Raw genomic sequence first — 16540 nt, forward strand, 5'->3', positions numbered from 1 at the left:
AGAAAATGCTTATTTTCTCACCCCTGCACCTGACCCCACCTCTGTTGCTATCCAAATGGCCAAGTGCTCTTTGAACTTGGACCCTGCAGAACCCCCTAAAACCAAAGGAAGGGACTTCTTCTTAAGGACCCCACCATGATGCTGGCGGCACAGTAGCATGCAGGGGTGAGTCCAGACTACCCTGCATAGTTTCAGGCTTTCAGACACCAACTCAGCACTGGTGTCTGTCAGGTGCCATCCACAAAGGGAAAGCCTGTTTGTACACACAATGTTTGAACAGGGCTCGTCTAGAAACAGCCTCATTTTCAAGGTGACACTGATCCACAGGAACTGGCAAACTCTGGACTCATATATTGGAATGCATCTAACCTCCAAGGAGCGGCAAATGCTCAGAGCCCCGAACCAAGAGATGATCGTGCTAATGGCACTCAGAAAGGCCAGCTTTCCTCTTTGTTCCCCCTTTCATTTCTCTTGGTGAGACATGCTGTGCTCCTTCCCCGGACATTCCAGGGAAGGGGCTGGTGCTGGATACAGAAAAGAGGGAGAGGCTGGAGTGAGGAGGCGGGAAAGGCATTTAACAGGTCCTGTGTCTGGGCCACCTGTTTTTGCACATGCTTCCCCTCCCTTTCTTGAGCAGATATTTGCCCTGCAGTGCTCTGAAGTGGGCAGAGGTGGTGTTAATCCTTTTTGTGGATGAAGGGACTGAGGTCCTGAGGGCTTAAGTGGCTGGCCGGGGCTCATGAAGCTCCACTGACATCCTGACCCAGAGGGCTCCCCACGTTGAGGTCTGCCAGGGACTGGGGTGCATGGAGAGACGCACGGGCAGGAGAAGCAGCCCTCCTGCTGGTGAGAATTCCCGGAGTGAGAGGCAAAGCCAGGAAGAGCCCCCGAGACAAGGGAGAGACTAGGAGAGAAAGCCCAGTCTGGCGGACCGGCTGTGTGGAAGGATGCTGAGTCCCCACCTCATGGCATTCTGAGTGCTGCAGGGCTGTGCCCTTCTGCCCCTTTCCCCCACCCCCCTCACTGTTGCTCCTGTCAGCGAGTGCCCTGGCAAAGGAGGACATGCACGCACTGCCAGCCTGATGTTCTTACCCCGTCTGCTGGCTGACATTGGCTGTTTGGCCCAGGACGCCTGTCTGCAGGGCTGCGGCTGCTGGGAACTGCAGATTGCCAGATGGCTGTCGGTGACCTTGAAAGCCAAGCAGTCTTGGGGGCGTGGGTGGGACCTGGATCATTGGATCATGGGGACGGTGGGGGCCGGGGGGTGATGATATGCAACCCTGGCTAGGGGAGTGACGTGGAGCCCTTGAGATGTGTAGCAATGGTTCTGACTGTTGTTATTAACCAGTAAGCACCTTGTGGCTCCTGCAGGAGGCAGCCTTGTGATGGCCTGAGCTGGCATTGGAGAAATACGTGACTTGTGCTTCTGGCCTGCAAGTTTGGGGTGAAATTAGGGGAACAAAACTACCTAGCACAGTGAGAAAGGTAACATTCTGAGACAGCCCATGCTGAGAGTCACAGGAGAGGTTACCCACCAGGCGCAGAGAAGAGAGAGATCCCAGGGCTGTAGGACATCCAAGGTGGCCTCCTGGAGGAGGAAGCTGTGAGCTGGGCCTTTTTGGATCCATGGAGAGGGTAGCGAGGGGGAAAGTTCAAGAAGCAGGAACAAGGAGCTCTGAAGAGGAGGAGCTGAACTACTGGGGAGGGTTGGTGAGCAGAGGGACAGGCAGGAAAAGGCCAGGCTAGGGGTGGGGGGCGGGGGAGACCGGAGCGGGGAAGGGTAGGGCTTTGAAGTCCTGCTCCGAAATCTGGAAGGTTTCAGAATGGAGGAGAGATAGGGTCAGGGCCTGGCTGGGGGAAGGTTTTTTGTTAAGAGGCTGAGGTGGACAGCTAGGGGGCGGGCAGGAGAGCTGTGAGGACTCTGAGCCTGAATGTCCACACCTCCTCCCCACCGCCCACCCCCACCCCCGCCGGTTCTGGGCCTGGCTCTGCGCCTTCCGTGGCCAGTAGACCTGGGCAAGATGCTTCCAACTAGCGCTTTTTGAATGCCAGGTTGTGACCCATGAGTGAGTTCTGAAACCAACTCGGTGGGCCCCCACCAGCATGTTTAAAAGGTAAAATAGCCATCTCCAAACTTTGGCCCCCAGGGACTGGTTTTGTGGAAGACAGTTTTTCCATCGACAGGCAGTGGGAGGCGGGGGGTGGCTTCAGCGTGTCCACCACTCACCTCCTGTTGTGCAGCCTGGGGTGGGGGCGGGTGGCGGGTGGGGTGGAGACCCCTGAGGTAGAAGAGGCAAAATGATCTTGTCACCCAGAGCTAAGATGAAATACGATTCTGTGAACCCTGGCTTCAGATGTCTGTCTACTCATCCCCTCATCTGTCTGCGTTGGATTGTGATGTGAAATTTCTGACTGTGGCAGAAAAAGGTTTAGAAACACCAACTAATTCTCAAGCCCTCAGTTTCCCCGTCCATGGAAGGGGGCCTCTCTGACTGTCCTCAGGAGCTGTCAACTCTTCTTTGTAAAACCAAAACACCGAGACAGCGAATGTGGCTCCAGAGGCCGAGTGAGGAGGCTCTGGAGAGCTGGAGCTTTCCACCCTACGGAGCCCCAGCTGGGCTTCTGTTCTGGCTTTTGAGAGCCCTTGCACCGAATGGTGTTGAGGGGCAGCGACCTCTAGGGAAGACAGACGGGGGTTGGCGGGGGGCATGAATCTGTTCTTTGCCCCCATGTGTGCCCTGGTCTAAATCATGGCACTGAGGGCCCTTGTGTCCAACAAGAATCCATCCTTTCTCCGCAGGGCCTGTTTGCTCCAGGGTTCTGAGAATGGGCCCCATTGTGCCATGTGGACAGTCCAGAGAGGCCGGAATTCCTGCCCCGGGCAGAAAAGCTGAATTCCTGGGGAGGGAAGAGTTCCCCCCCAGCCCCAGGCTGTGTCTCAGAGAGGCCCATGCCAGGCGATCGCAGACCCAGAAACCTCCAAGGCCTTGTGCTCTTCTACTAGTCTCTTGAACACCCCAGAGGGTCTCTGCTGTTGCTCCGTCCACAGCAAAAGGACAAAGCCCCATCTGTCTGTCTGTCTCCTCACGAAGACTGGACTCACCACTCTGGCAAAGGCCCTGAGCATGTCTCCAGCCCAGGGACGGCTCCAGGCCTCCAGCGGTTAGCAGTGTGAGCGGGCTGGAGCCTGGTTCAGATACCACTTTGTGACAAAGGCAAGTTTCTTAACCTCTCCGGAGTGTCATTTGTCAAAAGGGATGAAATGAGCACCTACATCTGCCGTTGTTGTGGGGATTACCTGGGATCACGCGCAAAGCTCTTAGAAGGGCATCGGGCATGTGGGGCCTGGCCAACAGCCTGGGTTCACGAGAGGGACTGGGTTTGGAGTGTGGACGGCAGCCAGGGTGGAGGAAGTGTTGCCTGGCCCCTCACCAGCATGGGCTTCGAAAGAGCCTGGCTCTATCATCCGTGGTGCCAGCTCAGGACTGGAAAAACAAAGAGTGTGCGCACTCCCAGGCGTCCCACCCAGATGTGACTGACATGTAGTCCGAGGAGGAGAGGGAGGGTTGTGAATGGTGAAAGAGGCAGTGACAAAGTCTGTGATGGGGTTCCACCATGAAATCCCGGGAGAGAAGGGCAAGGAGGGTCTTCCATGTTTGGAGGCCTTCCCTGTCTCTCTCCAAGTGCATTTGTCTATCTGTCCATCCATTCATCCACCCACTCATCCATCAGTGTCTTAACTGAGGAGTTACTAGAGACACAGCCTTGCACCTGAGCAGAAGCGGTGGGAAACACAATTCTGCCCTCACAGGCCATACCATCTAGTTGGAGACACAAGACAAAAACACAGCAAAAGAAAACATGCAAGTCACCTTGTGATTAGGTGCTACAAAGCCTAGTCAAAAGGACATGTTGTGGGGATCTTCCCCAGAAAAGGGAGGTCAGAGTGGGTTGAGGTGGGTGGGGAGGTCTACCTGGAAGGGGAAAGCGTAGAGCTACCTGTGAAAGACGGATATTTGGAAAGAGCAGAGGCAGGAAGGAAAGTTGGAGTGGAAGGGATGATGTGAGCACAGGTGCAGGGGCAGGAATGGATGTGGGATCCTGCGTGTGTGTGCGTGTGTGTGCATGTGGCCTCTGGGAGTCTGAATGCCTGGGGGGACAGGACATGCAGCTGGGGCTGGACCGCAAGCCAAGGAAAGTGGCTCAGACTTTAGAAGAAGGAACCCAGAGGCGATGTTTGTAGCAAAAAACTTTCCCCTGGACAGTGGCGACACCAGCTCTGGGACTGAGAACTGGGTTCCCATCTGGTTCTGGTTCTCCCTGTTCAGGGGGCAGGATGGGGACTTCTTCAGGAGACAGAGACAGCTCCCAAGCTGCCGTGGCCCTGACTGCAGAGGTGCCTTGTTTGTGTGTGTGCGTTGTATGTGTGTGTGCATGTGTGACAGACACCGGGGGCCCACCGCTGAGTACACCTCCGGCTTGCTTCTTGGCTGTGGGCCCCACACTCCCCAGCCCTGGTCTCATTTGGAGCTGGGGTTGGAAAGTTGGGAGCTTGGGCCAATGGCTTCCTGCTTCCCACAGAGGCCCAGGAGCCCGTCCAAGGCCCAGCTGTGCCTGTTCCTACCTCTGCCACTGTGAGAAAGAACGCTCAGAGGAGGGCCCCCGGCCTCTCCCAGGCGCCTGGCCCACCTGCACGGCCTGGGAGGGCAGGGGCTCTCGGAGCCTGCATGGTCACCTATGACCGCAAGAGAATGGTCTCCCAGGTTTGCCAGAACTCTGTATCACAAATGCGTGAACACTGCGCACTCAGACGTGCCAGGCCCCTTGACAGCTGCTTGATGTTGTTCCTGGGGCAGATGCCTTAGGCCCCTTTTACAGATGAGGCTCAGACAGCTTAAGTAACTTGCCTGGTGCCTCACAGCTAGCAAGGAAGCAAGGTTGCAGACTCATGGTTGTCTGTGCTAAGAGCCACCACTCGCGCCCTCCAGCCGTCTCTAGTTTCTCACAAGCTTCCACGGCCTGGGGAGGGCCAGCTTGTCCAGAAAGCCCAGATTTTGACCTCCAATCGCCCCAAGTGTCCCAGTTTGGCCCCCAACACCTAGTACTGCCCTACCTGGAGCTGCCTGATAGAATTCCCTGTGATCATTGATGGAAACAGCATCTGCAGTGCCCAGGATGGTGGCCACTGTGGCTGTCGAGCACTTAGGAGCTGACTAATGTGATGCAAAAACGAATTATTATTATTTTTTTGACCACGCCATATAGTTTATGAGATTTTAGTTCCCTGACCCGGAATTGAGCCCAGGCCCTGGCATTGAAAGCCCAGAAGCCTAACCACCAGGGGACTCCCCAAGAACTAAATTTTTAACCTTGAAAAAGTGAAAGCGTTGGTCACTCAGTCATGTCCAAATCTTTGCGACCCCATGGACTATAGCCTGCCAGGCTCCTCTCTCTCTCTGGGATTCTCCAGGCAAGAATGCTGGAGTGTGTTGCCACGTCCTTTTCCAGGGGATCTTCCCAACCCAGGAATCGAAGCGGGGTCTCCCAGATTGCAGGCAGATTCTTTACCATTTTGAGCAACCTAATTAAAATTAAAGACACCAAGCTGGACCACCCAGCGTAGGGTTCATGAGACCTGGGGGACAGCAGCCTTCTCTGTGCCTCAGTTTCCTTGACTGAAAAAATCAGGGTTCTAGACTGGGCCCCATGTGACTTCTGCCCAGGCAGAGGCTTCCAGCTCCAGGCCCCAGGCAGGCCTGGGTCCTCCTTGCTGTGGAAGGGGCAGCCTGAGAGCCCTGTGTACTGGCTCCCAGCCCTCCCCCAAGCAGCCTTCCGTCAGTACCGAACCTGCTCTTTCTCCTCTGGGTCAGCCTGGCTCCACTACAGCAAAGTCACCGTTCAGCAGGACAGCTCCCAGTGGGCCAGCCCTGGGCCACCTCCTCCAGCCTCTGCATGTACTGACGTCACCAACGAGTCCCCGGAGGCCCTGGAGCAGGCGTGAGCCCTTGGACCCCAGGGCATGGTGGGAAATGGGAGGGGGATTGGAGGGAAGGGGTCAGGCCACCCCTCCCCGAGTGAGGCCTTCCTCTCCAAAGGTGGGAGGGAGAGGTGCACTACTATTATTGCTACCGCTATTGTTACTAGCACTAATACCACAACTGACAAGAATGTCATGTCTTTTCAAGCATTCACATTATGCCAGGTACCAAACTAAGCTCCTGACACACATCAGCTCATTTTATCCTCATGGCACTCCTGTGTGTGGTAGGTTCTCTTATTTCTCCCACTTTACAGAAGAGAAATGGAGGATCAGAGAGGGCATGTCACTTGCCCAAGGTAACACAGCATGTGAGCCCAAGTCGCCTGACTCGAGCACTCAAATCATGCACCATCTTGTGGTTGATAAGAACACCTATAAAATTCGGCTGGATAAGCTAGTTAGGAGTAGGTGGGAAGAGGAAAGTTAAACGAGGATGCAGGGCCAGAAATACCAAAAGGACAGCAAGTTCTAGACACTCTGTTATCACAGCCTCAGCTCGGTGTGAGCATAGCCGTGAGGAAGAGGAAGCCTGACATGACCCGTGGCGCGCATCCACGACCACCTGGGCTCAGAGGCACAGTGGTTTCTGATCCTAATGGTCCCTCATCCGGCGCCCAGGCCAAGCCTCCTGCTGCTTCTCGGAGGCTCTGCGGCTGAAGTGAGCCTTCACGGGTCCACGGCCAGGACAGTCCGGCTGCATCTGGGGCAGGCTAACAGTCTCCACAGAGGCCGTTTCTCTCAGGGGAGCGTTTGTAAGCTCTGGGGACCGTGACGCTGGGCTGACGCTGTCCTGGGCTCTGCCTCTCTCTCTCTGACTCTTCTCTGCTTTCCCTCCTTCAGCGCCCAGCCCAGTACTGATTCCCGACACCCCCAAACCCAGCCGACCACAGCACCCTCTCTTTTCCTTCTTATTAATAGCTTTTACTATTAATACCTGTGCTGCTTCCTCCCCTCCACTGTAGGCTTCGTGAGGCAGGAACGGTGAGGTGTCTCCAGGCCTCGCACAGGGCTGGGCACCGCTGGCATTTGCTGAGTGAGTGCTCGGAGCCCTGACGACTGGCAACCGGGCTAAAGGCTGCCAGCTGGTTCCGAGGGACTGGCCCGAGCTGTGGTGTGATCCTGAGTTGTCCCGCAGGCAGATCGTGGGTCTCTGCCCTCCCCTCCTTCCCTTTCCCTCTAGTAAAACCCAGTGGAAAATGCCACTTCCTTCAGGAGGTCTTCCGTGATAATTATCGATGGGTTATAATCCCGTGGACAGAGGAGCCTGGCAGGCTACAGTCCATGGGGTCACAAAGAGTTGGACACAACTGAGTGATTACCACACACAAACGCACACACACACACACAGGACAAGCGCGGGTGTTAGTTTGTATAAAATACAAGAGGGCTTGAGCAGTCTCGATGGGCAGAGTCCACCCTCGTGACTTTCTGTCCACTGATGAGGACAGCCTGGGTCTCCCGTGCTCCGTCCTCTGTCTGGGCCATCATCCTGGCAAGTGTGTCTCCCTCCTCCCCCACCGGACCACAGCATCTGACCACCTCCTTTGCCATGTCCAAACGTGTTCTCAGGCCCAGCCCTGAGAACAAGGCCACGTGTGAGCTCAGAACTAACATCTGGGCACAGTCTGATGTGCTCTGGGCTTCCCTGGCGGCTCAGACGGGAGAGAATCTGCCTGCAGTGCAGGAGACCCGGGTTCAATCCCTGGTTCGGGAAGATCCCCTGGAGAAGGGAACAGCAACCCACTCCAGTATTCTTGCCTGGAGGATCCCATGGACAGAGGAGCCTGGCACACTACAGTCCATGGCGTCCCAAAGAGTCGGACACAACTGAGCAAACTAACACTTTCATTACTTTCCTCTTGATGTGCTTCAGACACGTTATTTCAAGTGCCATTCTAAGAAGAAGGTTCTATCATTACCCCCATTGTCTAGATGGGGAAACTGAGGCACAAAGCGCTCACATTGCTAGCCCAGTGGCAGAGCTCAGATTTGATGTCGGCTCACTCCTAAGCCTTTTCCATCTTTTCCATCACCATCTTTTCAGTCTCTTCTGGTCTTCCCATGCCCGCCCCCAAAACCCCCACCCCTGCCTAATGCCCCTGCTTGGAAGCCTCCCTCAGCCCAAGCGTCTCCCTCCCAATCTGTCTCTGAACCCTCCCTCAGCATCCAAGTCCAGGCGGAGGCCTGGCTCACTCTGGTGGCCTTCCCTGTCCACCTCCACACCCCCTCCCCCAAGGTCTCCCTGCTCTCCTGGTGTCAGCATCTACACCGGGCCTGCTTGACCATCTCATACTCAATGACTGTCCCAGGTGCGCTGGTCAGGCCCACCCTCCTAGGGAGAGGACTGCAGGGGACTGGCCCCTCCTCGCAGGCCCACCTGAGTGTTTAGCCAGGGTGGCCCTCAGGCCTGAAGCAGACTTAGAGTCACGGTCATCTCCACTCTGCTTCCAGAACCTCAGTGCTTAGTGACACAGCGCCCAGTCCCGGAGCCCAGGCCGCGGTGGGGCGGTGCTTGCCCACCTTCCCCGCAGCTGCTCTTTCCTCTGACTGATTCCCTGCAGCGCCTCCACTGTCCTCAGCAAGAATGTGCCAGCACCTCTTAGGTGCCAGGACTTGAGTGAAGTCCCGGAGATGGTGGAGGACAGGGAAGCCTTGGCGTGCTGCAGTCCATGGGGTGGCCAAGAGCTGGACATGACTTGGCGACTGAACGACAATTATGTGCCAGGCCCTGGGGCTTGCTGCATTGAGTAAGACAGGACTCATCCCTCGCCCCAGGGAGGACAATGAACAACTGGATAAAGCCAAGTGATAAACTGGGTTAAGAGCTCTGAAGAAAGGGATAAGGATGCTAAAGTGGAGAAAGAAAGGGAGGGCTCTTGAGGAAGAGAGGATTAAAGGAGAACCTGAGGGCAGACGGAAAGGCTGGGGCAGGGCTGTGGGCTGGGGAAGGGCAGGGTCAGGGGCTGGGGAAGGGCAGAGGGCAGGGGAGGGGTAGGAGACTGTGGCTGGAACAGAGACCAGAGACCAAGCCTTCCCAGTGGCAGACCACAGCGACACTCCCGGAAGTACTAAGCACAGGGGAAGACCATGTGGGTGCTGGCACCCAGGCCTTAAGGGAAGCTGTGTCCCCTGCTGTTTGGAGGCGGGTTGGGGAAGGGCCCACAGGAGGAAGGGTTCCAGCACCCCTGCCCTCGGGCGGGGCCGCCCTGCAGCTGGCTCCCGGGGTTCCTTGGGGGATGAGGCCCCCGGTCGCCCTCAGGGTAGCTGTGATAATGCTTCACTTTCAGCAGCTTGGTGTCTCCCGCCTTTCATCACTCCCTCACTGGTCTCTTCTCCCAAATAAGCTGCCTGAGCTCAGTCCTCTCCTCAGATCTACTGCTGGAGGATTCGGAACCAAGACCTCCATCTCTCTCTGTCCCTGGTATGAAGTGTCCCCCCCCCCCCCCCCACCTGCCCACCATGATTCCTGTGGCCACAACCTTGCCCAGCGCCCAACACAGAGCGGTGGCTCCACCCAGACGTGCCATGAGCCAGCAAGGAGGTGACCTGTGTCCCCTGGATCCCGAGGCGCCTGCCCTTGGCATTGTGGGGCTCTGTGGACTTCACAGGTGCCCCCTCCTGCTTGTAGTGGGGGCCGGGGCACTCCTGGCTCTTAAGCTCGAATTCTTTGGCTTGGCAGGCGCAGCCTCCTCTAATCAGGAGCCTGCCTCTGCCTAATTAAATCCGACCTGACCACAGCCCAGCTCCCACTTCTCCAGCTCTTCCCTCCTCCCTGGTCCCTCCTCCCTGTCCCTCAGCCAGGCCCCGATTTAAGTCTCCACAAGGACCTCCAGGTGTCCTTCTGCACCAGCACTCAGGAAGCTCTGGAAATCAGCTGGGAGAGTTTCTGAGCGATGGAAAAAACACTGGGCTCTGAGTCAAAAAACCTGGTGCCAATCCAGTTTCTCTGGGTGACCTCAGGCAAGCCACGTCCCCCCTCTGGGCTGCAGAACCTGTCAGGGCAACGTGGGGGCCGGGCCAGAGGGGGTCGGTGTAACACTGGGCTCTGAAGGCTGGGACTGCAGGCAACCTTCTCCTTTCTCCCTGTGGATGCAGCCAGGGGCCGTCCAAACAGCCTCTCCCATCCTGGCTGCATGCATGGAGTGAGGAGGGGCCTCACTCAACAGCCTGTGTAGAGGGAGCCTCTGGCCATGTGTCTTGGGTTGGGGGCCGGGAGTTCACAATGACTTAGGATTCAAGCTATGGTTTTTCTAGTAGTCATACATGGATGTGAGAGTTGGACCATATAGAAGGCTGAGTGCCAAAGAATTGATGCTTTCAAACTGTGGTGCTAAAGAAGACTCTTGAGAGTCCCTTGGACAGCAAGAAGATCAAACCAGTCAATCCTAAAGGAAATCAACCCTGAATATTCATTGGAAGGACTGATGCTGAAGCTCCAATATTCTGGCCACCTGATGCAAAGAACTGACTCATTGGAAAAGACCATGATGCTGGTAAAGACTGAAGGCAGGAGGAGAAGGGGGACGAGTTGGTTGGATGGCATCACTGACTCAATGGACATGAGTTTGAGCAAACTCCGGGAGTTGGTGAAGGACAGGGAAGCCTGGCGTGTTGCGGTCCACGGGGTCACAAAGAGTCGGACACGACTGAGCGACTGAACAACGTGACAACTGGGCGACTGGCTGGAGAGACTTAGTCAGGGGCTGGGGTCACAGCTACTACCCTCAAGGTCAAAGTCAAGCCTCAGTTTGGTTGGGGGAAAAGAGACCTGCTTTGTGGATGCTCCCAGAGCTAGCCTCACCATGACCATCCTGAAAGGGGAGCCGGGCAGCACCCCTCCTCTGAGGTCTGACCCCACAGCAGGAGGCCCTCAGTGGGTATGGGCTGGACTGGCCCTGGCACTGCTGAGCCTTGCACCTTCTCACCTGGGGAGAAGCCTAGAGTCCCCTTAGAGTCCCCAGGTAGGGAAAGTGCCCTCAACTGTACCTTCAGGGGCTCCCCACCCTGTGACCAGAGCAACCATGAGTGCTGATTCCATTATTCATTCCTATGGTTGGATGAAAGGTCCCATCTTGCAATTTGGAAATTGCTGCATGACCAGAGCCCCTGTTTGGTCGTGGGGGGCAGACCTGGAGTGGGGAAGGATTTGGATTCAGCCTCTGATTCTTACTGGCTGAGAGATAACCCAACCAATCTGAGCCTAAGATTTCTCATCTACAAAAAGGAGGCATGAACCTCACAGGATTATTGCTTGCTTGCTTCACTTTAGTCGTTTCCAACTCTTTGCAACCCTATGGACTGTAGCCTGCCAGGCTCCTCTGTCCGTGGGATTCTCCAGGCAAGAATACTGGAGTGGGTAGACATTTCCTATTCCAGGGGATTTTCCCAACCCAGGGATCGAACCCACTTGTCTTTCGTCTCCTGCATTGGCAGGCGCCTTTACCACCAGCGTCACAGATGGTTGAACAAGGTAGACCAAGCGTAAACATCCAGAACAGCTTCAGCTGTCTGCAAACGGCAGCCTGGATAGGGGTTGGTGTAATATCCAGTGCCGGCACAAGAGGGAGCCAGACACACACAGATCCCGTGAACTAAGGCACTTGAGCGACTGAACTGAACTGTTAGTGACCCAGTTACAGAGATGCCTAAACTCCAACCCACCCTAGACCCAATTTACAGGGCCTGTGACCGGGGGGTGGGGTGGGTGGGTGTGGTCACGTGATCTCCAGGATGCCTGCCTCTTTCACATTTGACTTACTGTGATTGTCTTCCCTTCTCACAGCCCTTAGCTCTCACTCCAGACCCTAGTTGTTACATGCTTGGACTATTACAACAGCCAACTGGTTTCCGGAAGATCACACAATGTCAGAGCCAGGAGGGATCCCAGAGACCCCCCCATTCTGCCCGTCATCTGACACCGAAGTGTAGAAGGGGTTAACGACTGCCCCACATCACTAGCCGGACACTGCATGCCCCAGGCCCATCTCCTCTGGCCCAGCTCAAGCCGGCACTCTCTCATCCAGGCAGACAGACTTCCTTTCAGTTCCTTGAAATGGCCCCAGTCCTGGCTCCTGGGCTAGGTCCGCCGCCTCCCACAGCAGCGAGCCAGGCCTCTCCCCTCAGACCACGAGGCTCCCCAGGGGCAGGGCCTGGCCTCCTCCACTTCCGTGGCTTTGCGCCTCACACCAAGAGGAGGATGAAAAATGCTCTGCTCGAATGAACCAATGTTTCCTGCCTGGCCTACAGGGCTGAAGACCTGGGTCCGAGGCTCAGCTCTGCCATGGTCTCCCTGTGGAGGGGCAGCTAGCTGGCCAGGGGGCTGGCTGCAATGCAGGGGCAGCAAGAGTCCCCCGCACAGAACATAACAGCAAAGCAGACCTCGGGGGCTTGGTGGGCGGTGCACCCCTCCAGCTGGAGCCTCCACGGGTGTTGCCACCCTGAGAAGAAGGAGTGGGCACGTGGGGCCTGGGCATCTGCACATAAGAACCCTCCTCCTGGGGCTGACATTTCAGGGGAACAAAGCAAGCACAAGTCTGAGAAAATAACGGGGACCCCGCCCCCTCCCCCTACTAGGATACCCTTCCCCAGCCGGTGCCTCCTGTCCATCCTGGCTTTGAGAGCTGAAAGTCCTGTGCCAGGACTGACCACTGAGCCACCCTCCCCTCCTGGCCCTCACATGCCCTTGCTCTGAGCTGGCTGGTTTAGAGTCGGCCTCCCATCCGCTTGCCCACCCAGCAGGACAGACGCACCCTCAGAAGTCCTCGTTTCCCAGAGCCGATGCCCCTTTCAAGTGGGTTGGACACAACTTCCCGCCGGCCCCTTCCTCCCACCTGCCCACCCAGGTTAAAGGCAGGGTGTGGGCAGGGGCTCCTCACACAAAGTTCTGTGCTGTTCCAGCCCCCGGCCTCCTGGGGACCCACAGTCCCCTGTTCCAGCTGGCCCTCTCGCCCATCAGCATAAACAGGCTGTCTGTGCAGCTGCCAGTGGCAGAGGCTGGGAGGGCAGTGTGGCCCGTGTCCCTGGCCAGACGGGAGCTGTCACACTGCTGGGGGTCTGACCAGAACTCAGCAGAGCTGGGCACTGGTGGGTGGACTACCCACTCTAATTCCCAAGCCACTCGTCCCTTAGCAGGCGTCAAGAGCATGGGTGCCTCAGAGGTCCTGGTAGCCAGGGGGGCCTGGTGGTGGAGGGGCAGCTTCCCTTCACAGCCAGCACGAGCCCTGGAGAGATCTCCCAGAGCTAAAAGGTGCTCGGGAGAAGTCAGCCCAGCTCCTGCCTTCAGCAGGAGTCCTCTAGTCTTCTCCGAGCAGCCACTGCTCACCCAGGAGGGGTGAAGAGGGAAGGGGGAGAAGAAGCAAAAGTTCCCGTGGACAGAGCATCCGTGATGCCAGGCACCCCTAGGGCATCAGAGCCCGTGAACCTCACGACCGTCCTCCCAAGAGGGTACTCCTGGCCTCGTTTACAGAGATCTGGGAGGGGAAGGGACTCATTCAAGGCCACAGACAGAGCTGGGTGCTCTGGCTGTTGTCTCCGAGTTAGTTTAACTCAATTCAAAATTTCCACCTAGTGGTACCCTTGAGCCCTGAGTTTGCCAACCTGCCTGGTCCCTGGCACACAGTAGGTGCTTCATGAACACCTGTGGGTGAAGGCTGAGGAAGAGGTGCTCTCCGGGGCTCTTCCCAGGACCTTCTGTTTGCTCCTGGGGAGCAGGAAGGGAGAGAAGAAAAGGGTAACCTGACTCAGCACGTACTAAGTGCTCCGTGTGAGTGTGTGTGCTCAGGGTTTCAGCCGTGTCTGACTCTTGGCGACCCATGGACCGTATCCTGCCAGGCTCCTCTGTCCATGGGATTCTCCAGGCAAGAATACTGGAGGGGGTTACCATGCTCACTTCCAGGGGATCTTCCCAACCCAGGGTTCGAACCTGTGTCTCTTATGTCTCCTGCACTGGCAGGCAGGTTCTTTACCACTACCTGGGGAACCTAAATGCTCCATAAACATGTCTTCTATTTCCTTCTTCTCTGAGTACCGAGCAGGTAGATATGACTGCGGAGAAGGTCACTGTGCTGTCAGCGGAAGCCTGGATCCTGCGATTGGGAGTCAGGCTCCCAGGCAAGGCTGATCGAGAGTTTAACCAGGACTGAGGTAGTGGGGGCTCCTGGAGGAGGCTCCCCCCATTTACAGGGCTATCCTGGCTGCACAGCCACCTACATGCTCCATCTTCCTGCTGGGTCCTGAGGCAGGGCTGGCAAAGCCCCCTCTGCCCTGGACACTGCTTTCCCCTGAGCAGGCAGCCCAGCCTACTCCGTCGGAATGGAGAGGGAGGCTGGGGGGCCTTTGCTGGGATCTTTTCTCACGCCACCGCAGCCCCAGAGTGACTCTGTCCTCTGCCCAGGGCCTCCAGCTCTGGAAGCCTCACTCAGCGCCCTCCACTTCAGCACCTGGGCCACCTTACGAGGCCGGGGCCCAGACCCCAACCTAGCACATGGCCCAGATCAGGTAGGGCAGGCTCCCTCCCTTGCCGGCCTGCTGGGGCAGGGACATGCAGCAGTGGCAGGGGGGTGGACCCCGGGCCAGATGGAGGCTGGCCACTGGGACAGGCTGGGGCAGGGACGGAAGGTCCCTCTGAACATTGGGCCATTGTTTCAGGCCACAACAGAGGGTGGCTCTGTGGCTGAGGAACAGAAACCTGTTTAGCAAGGCCCTGTTCCTCCCATGCAATTTCAAGAATTTAACCAGGGTCTGGCTGGCTTCAGCAGGAGAAAATGGGCTGAGGGGACGGGACCAAGCCTAGAGCTGAGAGGGGTGGCAGGGACCAGGAGACCCTCAGTCACTGTGTGAGCCCACTGTGTGCTTCTGGAGTGTGGGGCTTCCTGCGGGCTCCCAGGCCGATGGGCTGGCAGCAGGCCCATGAGTGGGAGGTGATGAGAGGGGGCCCAGCCCTGGACTCTGTTCTCTCTGAGACATGGGGGCCAAACGTGTGCATGCCACCTGCCCACGGGCTCAGGCTGAGCACAGAGGGCCACCACTGTCAGAGCAAGAGGACGCTGCACCCCTACAAGCGGCAGACCTGTTCTGGGGGTGGGGGGCAGTTCTCTTGCTGCAGTTCCCCCCGACCCAGGGCTGCCACCATGACGACAGCGAGCCTGGCCTTGGGTGGTGCTGACCACGAGCCAGGCCTGTTCTGGCACTTTCCACGCACCATCCTCCCCACGGCCCCTGGGGGCAGGCACTGTTGTTATTCACACTGGACAGATAAGGAAACTGAGGCACAGAGGGGCCAGGGAACCCAGACCACCCAGCTCCAGACGGTTGGGGAGTGCTGTTCACTCTGCAACCTGGACAGTGGGCAGTGCAAGTTTTAAGCTTGTTAATCAGTCCCGACCTGGGATCAGTCAACATTTACCAGGGGCCAGGCCCTGCGGAGGGTGGGGGGGGGAGTGGTCAGAGAATGTGGGTCCCCATGGTGGGAAGAGACCATAAACAGTGGTGTGGTTAGCACCACAGCCAAGGGCTACAGGCTTTTGCTGGGGGGCAGGGAGTGGGGGTGGGAAGAGGACTTCCTGGGATGTCTGAGGACTTAGCAGGACTGGGGTGGGTGGGTGGGGAGAGGGGTCGGGAGTGCTCTACGCAGAGGGGGAGGCTGGGCCTGGGCTTGGGGGCTGGGGACAGCAGGCTGCACCCCGTGTGGGCACCTAAGGATGAGGGCGGGGCCGTGGGCCAGGAGGTGGGAGAGATGGGGAGGCAGGTCTCGGGTCCTCAGGTCTCATGGGGCTGCCCTCCTCCCATCCCTGTTCTCTGAAGAATATGCAACATGCCAGGGTCTGAGGACAGGGCCGCTGGATGGCCCTTTGAGAACCTTAGGTTCACTGTTTCAGTGATGGGAATCGCAACTTGAATAAAAAGAGGTCTTTGCCGGGTCACGTGGTTGACTGGGTTGGGAGTCCAGCCCGGCAGCCTGGGCTCCCGTTTCCATCACTGACACCACGGGAATCAGAGCTGAGGGACTGGCTGCCCAGAGGCTCCCTGGGGAAGCCAGGCCAGGGGACGCCTGCCTCCCTGGCCCACTGGCTCAGCACAGGGGTCTCGGGGGCTCAAACACGGCTAAGCCAGGGACAGCTGAGCCGGCAGATGTGGCCCCAGGAGTGGGTGGCCACATGCACAGCCCAGTGGGTCCCCTTAGGTCCTGGGGTGTGGCCTGCATGGGGCCAGGCTCACCTGGTTGTCAGAGTCCACCCAGGACTTGCCCTGAGCTGAATCCCCTTGCATTCCAGGGGTGTGTCCTTATCCCCCTCCTTCAGGATATGGTGACCAGGGCCTCTGACACCACTCACCTGTCCTGCACGTCTCCCGTGCACCTTCTCTGGGTACTGGCGATACTGTGTCAGAATGGTCCTGCTCTACCAGACTGACTGACAATAATGTGAGGAGGGAGCAGGGCACGTGGGAGGCAGTGATACGTTCCCTGAAGGAAGATGAAGCCAGGAGAGGGAAGCCAGTGCT

The 16540-nt window shown here is 57.5% G+C and overlaps 1 protein-coding gene across 4 annotated transcripts in view; it reads right to left on the reverse strand.

The window, feature by feature from the left end:
- Nucleotides 1-16540, reverse strand: part of SH3PXD2A (SH3 and PX domains 2A) — a 247748-nt gene that overhangs the window by 90260 nt on the left and 140948 nt on the right. The window lies entirely within an intron of this gene.

The sequence above is a fragment of the Odocoileus virginianus genome, chromosome 7 (genome assembly GCF_023699985.2).
Source record: "Odocoileus virginianus isolate 20LAN1187 ecotype Illinois chromosome 7, Ovbor_1.2, whole genome shotgun sequence".
Classification (NCBI taxonomy): Eukaryota; Metazoa; Chordata; class Mammalia; order Artiodactyla; family Cervidae; genus Odocoileus; species Odocoileus virginianus.